This window comes from Carassius carassius, chromosome 24, assembly GCF_963082965.1.
Source record: "Carassius carassius chromosome 24, fCarCar2.1, whole genome shotgun sequence".
Taxonomy (NCBI): Eukaryota; Metazoa; Chordata; class Actinopteri; order Cypriniformes; family Cyprinidae; genus Carassius; species Carassius carassius.
The window spans coordinates 4,756,532-4,764,320 of NC_081778.1; positions in this window are offsets into that span (position 1 = coordinate 4,756,532).

Sequence of the window (7,789 nt, forward strand, 5' to 3'; positions counted from 1 at the left end):
CTCGACTGAATCCAGCGGCTCAAAGGGAGCTATAGCCTGAGTGATCATGTTAACCATTGCAGGTGACAGATCAGCTAGATCTGCTGCATCCCGTCCAGGAGCCACATGTGGCAATTCCACAGATCTGGATGCAGGTGCCAAATCATGCTGAGCCTCTGAGAGAGGAGGTCCTGTCTCAGCGGGATGTGCCAGGGAGGAGCATGAGTTCCGGAAACCAGTTCTTGGTGGGCTAGAAAGGCAGAACCTTTAAGACCTGCGCCTCGTCCTCCCTGGCCTTGCACAGTGCATGTGCGAGGAGGCTCACTAGGGGAAATGTATACTTGTGAAGAGCCCAAAGCCAGCTGTGTGGCACTGTGTCTATACCGAAGGGGGCCTCGGTCAGGGAGTAGTACAGCTGGCAGTAGGAGGGCTTGGAGGAAGCAAACAGGTTCCCCGAATCATCTCCAGATCAGCTGGATCATGTTGGGATGGAGTTGCCATTCTTGCCGGCATCTGACGCCGGTTTCACACTGCAAGCATGAGCATGTGAGGTATTTTTTTCAGGGCACATGTTAATCAATCTATGAGTGCATTCACACAGGCAACAAGAGCAGCACATGAGTGTCAAGCTGGAGTGTTGCGTGAGTAGCAGTGAAGTGGGGGTTTCTGCAGTGAGTCTATTTTTGTTGCGCTGCTGATGCTAAATTAAAATGACAACACACTTTTGAAGGACAAAATAAATAAGATTTCACACAAAACATGCTAAAATGCACAAAAAAGCATGTCTAGTGTGTTTTAACATGAATTGGAGTATGTCAAGGAAGAAAATGAATAGAAAAAATATGTATTCAAGATTTACCCATTTTAACTTGTTTAATTGCCATATAAGCAAATTATAACTTAAAACATTTTATCAAACTCACAACGAACAATTCATCTTGCTCAGGATCTTTACGACTAAAGTTACAATGGAGTATACTGTATACATAAGTTCATTATTCATACATTATTGACAGCTTCTGTAAATATTGTATTCTGTAAATATTGCACACGAGTTCACTTATGATTGACATGACAAACTTACGCTTTTATTTATTTTCAGTTCCACAGTTACAGAAACGCAGCTATAGACACAACAAATGTACATAAAACATATTGAAATGCACAAGACACAGGCAGACAAATGGCTTCTGAATGAAAAAAGGGGTCGTCCTTCATCGGACTTTATCAGATCCTCATACACCTCCGTGAAGAAGGGAACCAGGTCGGGGTGTGTTTGCGAGCCACAACCCGTGCAGAGGAACCAATCATCCCGCCGTGAGGGCTCAGCACCAGGAGGTGTGTACGCCTCCAGCCTGATGCTCTTGGAGGCCTGGGAAAGGGCGGCTGTCAACTCTGGGTCCGATTCGATAGCAGCGGCAACACCCAAGGAGGGCCGTCCCACCGAATCTTCATCCTCAGAGGACGATTGCCCATCTCCCGATTCTTCTATAAACATCTGATCCCCTATCAGTGCGGCGAATGAAACGCTGGGCATGCTATGAGACAGCACAGAAGAATGAATAGGGTGCTGCACAGAACAGCTGCTGCGGGGGGAGTGAGAGGTCAGTGGGGACTGGCCCTGCGGAAAGACTCTCACTGTAAGTGAGGAGAGAGAGGTGCAATCGCAGCACTGCCATGGTCACTCACTCAGAGTGAAGGCATGAACCATCCACGAATGCAGCTTCAGCATGGTGAATGCCCAGACACTGAAAACAACTATTGTGGCTGTCGTGGCTGCCTTTCTGGACATGGACAGTATACCGTACATACATTTTCAATGGAGGGTCAGAAAGCTCTCAGACTAAATCTAAAATATCTTATAATACTGATAAGAACTGTGTTCTGAAGATAAACGTTTTAAGGGGTTTGGAACAACATGAGGGTCATTAATGACATTAATGACATAATTTTCATTTTTACTTTAAGTTTTACTTCTGTAGTTATTTTGGTGAAAGTAACTCAAAAATAATACATAGTCATGTAAGGCATTACAATTACGAGACAGTAATATTTTAAGGTAAGGAATTACTTTTAAATGACAGTAAAAAGTAATCTATAATTTTTTACAGTTTAGAAGTAACTTGCACAACACTGATTACCACAGAAATATGAATTGTATTTATTTATTTTTACCCTGTATAACTGATATAGCACCTCCTATAGCTTAATCTCCATAAAAGTTGCCATTCTCCTTTAGAATTATATGCTGCAAGTGCTCTCCTAGTTTCATGATATTTTGAGTTTTAGTTTAGGATTTATAGGCTTTGGGGTATATTTTTGCCCAGGCCAATTTTCTAAACAACCCTGTTATATCTAAGGGAAGATAAAAGCCAATTATGATTCCAGAGAGTCTACAGAATTGTCCAGCACTGATTTTCTTGAGGTTGAGCAAAAAACCTATCTTTTTGATATTTTTGGCAGGTGTGAATACAGCAATCGCCCTGTGGTACGCACCAAACAACCAAACCGAGACCCAGCTGAAGAGGTGGTCTCGGTTCAGTACCAAACGAACTCTGGTACGGTTCGTTTATGGTATGAATATGATCCGACCCAACTGCAGAAAGCACTGCGCCTTTTGAGTTAACAGGCTCCCGTAGTAGGAGTTGCCTTATGGGAAAGTGATGGTTTCACCACATTTGCTAGCCATTGAAAAAATGAGTCGTGGTTCGACCTAGAGCTCCAAAGAGACATGATTCCTTAAAGGGTACATACAGTGTTGTGCATGAACACGTTCAATGAACAACGTTCACTGAACGCGTTCATATTTTCGCCGAACGCTGAACTGAACGAATCACTTTTCATACAATGAACGTGAACGAGAGCGGCGCTCAGTCTGGCAGGAATGAACAGCACGCGCAGTTCACGTTCACGCTCATTTGAAAAGTCAGGTTTTACCAGGGCTTAATTTGAGCCGGAACATGTTCCGTCACCTCCGACATTGGATCCGGCACCTCCTGTGTCACTAAAATTAATTGCCTAAATGAAAAAAAAAATTACTGTTTGTGTAGTGTTCAATGTTTGTGACACATGACTTGCGCGCTTGTTGTACTACTTGAGATTGCTGTTAGCCTCGATCGTTTCACGCAGGGGAAAAATGTCAAAAAGACAGGATAGTTTGCTTAACTTTTTCAAATATGCTGGACAGTCAGATCCCAAACAAGCAAAAATCGTTTCCGCTGATCAAAAAGGAGACCACGGTGGACACAGTAGCCTAGAAGGCTATCGATATCTCGTTATTTCGACATAATAAAGGGACATTATAATCTGCATTAAGCCACATTAAGCGTTCTTATAATGGTTTTCTATGGGAGGAAAATGCTTAACCATTCATATTATGAGCTCATCTGATTTTTGTACATAGCATAGCCTATTTGTTAGGATTTTAGTATCATAATGATTAGGCTAATAAATGCACGCACAATTATCCGTGAACTTGATTTGAACAAATGCCTTTCAACTTGTGTGTGCAAAATTCAGAATTAAATTAATGTGCAGAAATTTGTACAAATATAGAGTAGGCTATGTAGGCATACTATACTGTTGTAGCCATTAAAAAAATCGCGTTTCATATTTGTTAAAATATTATAATTTTTTTTTTTCCATTTATGTTGATTTATGAAAAGTGAACGGCTAGATAGGATGCACAATATGAGACATGGAGCGGGTCCGACATGATTTTGACGTTGAAGTTGAAGTTGTTATAGAAAGCCTTTCTTTAAAGTGAATTTCGTTTTGTATAAATTTAAAAAATGAACGTGAACTAGTTCGTTTTTAGATATGTGAACTTAGTTCATTTAAAAAAAAAAATGAACTATGAACATGAACTAGTTCATTATCATCTGTGTGAACTGAACTTTGAGCTAGTTCTTTTTAAGTATGAACTGGCACAACACTGGGTACATAACATACACAGTTTCACCTAATCTCATGTTAATCTTGAGTACCTATAGAGTAGCACTGCATCCTTCATATATCCAAAAAGTTTTTAGTTTTATCATATTTATAAAAGAAAATACAGCTTTCCGATTCTTTCTGGAAAAAGCTGAGCTCCTGGAGGTGTGCCGTGAGCAGAGCTATAATACTGATGTTTCGTGTAGTTTCCATTAACATACATTCACTTATGTGCTGATTTCCAACAAATATACAGAAACTGGATGCAATTGTCCTTACATGAATGGGGTCTTTTATCACAGGGACCACTCCATGTTTTAATAGCAAACGATGTGCAAATCCAGCGTCGACTTTGGCCTTGATTATAAAACATTCGTCACTCAAATGACCAGAACACACAAAGGCACTTGATAGACTCTGTTGCTGCCCCCCGGAAAAACAAACTGCATCCACTGTTCATGTAACGCTGGGTTCTTGGGGAAGCTAAACAAGGTAAACTTTCCCTAACATCCAAAATGCACTTATTTGGTGGCATTCTCGAACAAATCCTATACATCGCTGCCAATGATTTTGAAGCACATTGATGTGTGCGGTGGTGTTGTGCGTGCGGCGTTGATGTGCATGGGCATGCTTTTCCAGGAGAAATGCTCATATAAGGACTTCCATTCTCGTCTACGTCATTAGATCCACAATCGAAAAAAAACCAGCCAAAACTTGTACCAACCCGGAAGTAAGATTTTCGGCACAGAAATTCTCAGTCATTCTTCTAAATTATTTTTTAAAACTTTGGCCATATTTAGCATGAGAATCCACCCCTTTAACACTGTGAACAACTCTGAATACACGAAACACCATTGTACCCCCCCCCCCCCCCCTTTAATCTCACAACTACTGGAGAAGATGCATAAAAATGAGGATATGTTTAGCAAGTTCAGCGAAAGGATGAATGAGAGGGGATCTGAGCGGTCTCCCATGCAGTGTCGCATTAAAGTGATGTCTGGCCAGAATCACCAGTGAAGTATTGCTGTCCATTAGTGAGCATTTTTTGTGCAGCACCTATAATTGTCACATTACCTTTCATGATAAATATGAGTTTGCACTCATGAGTTTAAACATTTTACATATTTTTTCCTTTGTCCCAATTCAGATCTATGTTATGAATTCTGATAAATAACATACATTTAATTGGAATATCAAATCTGCCAAAATGTATTTACATATACTGTCCCAATAAACACCGGATAGACATGAAGATCATGTCTATATTAGGTCCGTCGGTCCATAACCATTTCTGAACATCTATTTTACGTCCAAACTAGGTCTACTATTTAGACGTCCAACCATGACCCAACTTAGACGTCATCTTGATGTTCAACATTTGACCTTTGAACTGAGTAATTTTTTGGACGTCATTTGGAAGACTATAACGTGCATAAAATGTACACGATTAATATGTAATATTTGTTTTATAGGGCCTATCAACATGATAATACATGAACAGTTCAGATGCAAAAGCCTCTAAGTGCCATCTGAAATTTTCTTCTAGAATGATAATTTTTATCAAGGTTGTGATTTAAGTTCAATAATTTCACTTAAATGACAATACAAATAACGTATTAATTGTCATTTAAGTGAAAGTACTTAACTATACAGGCTTTATAAAATCTATCATTCTAGAAGAATTTCAAATAGCACTTAGAGGCTTTTGCATCTGAACTCTTCACATACAGATTATCTATAAACAAACACGATTGATTATGTGAATGTCTATTTGTTTATTCAGGCCATGTCTTTTTTTTCTTTTTTTTTCCAGTTTTTCTTTAATTGGTTTATTTAAAATAGCCATGTAATCAAGATATTTATTTATGCACACATGTATTTTTGGATGTATCTGTTTATTTATTTGGAAATGGAATTTGTGGTAAATTATAGTTCAAAAACTAATTTAATGTTAGCATATATTAGGCCTATCCTCCTTATTTCTAATTTAAAAAGAACCAACAGCAGCTAAAGGACAGGCGAGGACAACTCTCTATCAAGGGCTTTGGATTTCAACCAAAGAGACAAAAACCAGTCAACATCACTCTGATTGGTCGTGGCAGCATATTATCATAACCCAACCAGTAAACGCTAAAGTTGAAAATGGTGATATTGAATTGTGATTTATTTGTATTTGTATAACTGTAGTGTTGTATGTATTCCCATGTTATAGAACCACAGTTATAGAAGTTATAAAAATGATGTCCAAAATAAGTCTAAATTTGATGTTAAAAAGACGTCCACAAACGACCACATTTCCACATAGCCCTTACATGGAGGTTCCACGGATGTCAACATCGGACGTGCGGAAGACGTCAAAAAAAGATGTCGCCTGGCATTACAAAACAACCCCTTCAATGGACCGATTTTGGACGTTCAAAAATTAAATGAAAAAGACGTCACTCTGACGTCACATTGCACAGTGGGGTATTTCATACCTTGCAGCCAACAACACAATTGTACATGTAAGCTGGTAGGCCTGCAGTAGAATCTGCTGGACTTGGTGAACAAATGCTGACCTCTGACTCTGACATAGACTATATAGGCTTCAGAAGCTTCATGGTCATGGAATGTATTCTGTTTAGGCTACAGCTTGGTGGCATTCAGTAAGATGGTGTTGCCTTTAAGAATTTAATGTTATTTATTATTATTACTATTATTATTATTATTATATTATATATTGACAGGACAAAAGGGAAAAACGGCCACTGATCCTGAACCAAATGGCACTACAGATACTTCTCTTACCACATCCATTGACAAAGAGGACAGCGATACTACACTCAGTTGTGATGAGCAGAGTGGAGAAAGCAGTGGAAGGCTGGCCATTCGTGGGGCTCAAGCTAGGAAGAACCTAGGAAGGAAGGCTAAGGCCAAAGATTGTAAGGCAGATAGTGGGCTGCAAGCTTATATGGCTCAGCAAAGCAAGCAGCTACAGGACATGTATGAAGCTGAGCAAAAATGCCAAGCACAGGAGAACTCAGTCCTTGAGAATCTGCCTAGGGCACATCAGAAGACAGAGGAAAGGAGATTTCTAGCTATGCAAGCTCAGCAGGAGGCAAATCGTCACGTTTACACACCTAGTGGCTACTCTCGCTAATGCGTTGTCCTCTGGTCAGTCACAGCACCCACCCTCACAGCCCCCAACCCACTTCATTCCACCAGCTCCAATGACTTTAACCCCTGCCAGTGCGTGGTCCATTCCTCAGCCGCCCAGGGCCCAACCACAGCAGCCCATGGCCCTGTAGCTCATGCAACCATATATGGTCAGTCCAGGTGAAGAGGCTGCAAATGTTTCAGCTATTGAATCACATGGCAACCTGCCTATGTCCGATGTACTGAATCAGGTGAATGCCAGTGAGCATTTCTACAAATTGTAGATGGCGTAGTTGCACAGCAGTATACCTCATACAGCGTTATATGTTCATGTTTGTATTGCAACTGTTCAAGTTAGGCTCATTGTTGTGAGTTTACATTTGTTACCGAGTGTCGTTGCATGACAATTTATTTGTTGCAAACTGTTTTCTGTTTTATTGTTTGAAATAAGTTTACTCAACATTTGTGAAATGAACAAAGAAGGGACATTTAAGCATGTTAATTTTTCATCAACAAAGATTTTTTTTCTTTTTCTTAATTTTACTTTTTTGTAACTATTCTCATTACAGAAACTTGGATATAAAAAGAATGCTTTTATTTAAAATGCTATAAGGAACCTTTCTTGACACAGAAAAGTGTTGTAGAGAATATGTAAAACACTTTGCTACTTCAGCAATAAAGTTGTACAAAACTCAGTTGTAGTCATTCAATTCAACCACCACATTAACATACAGGGGACAAC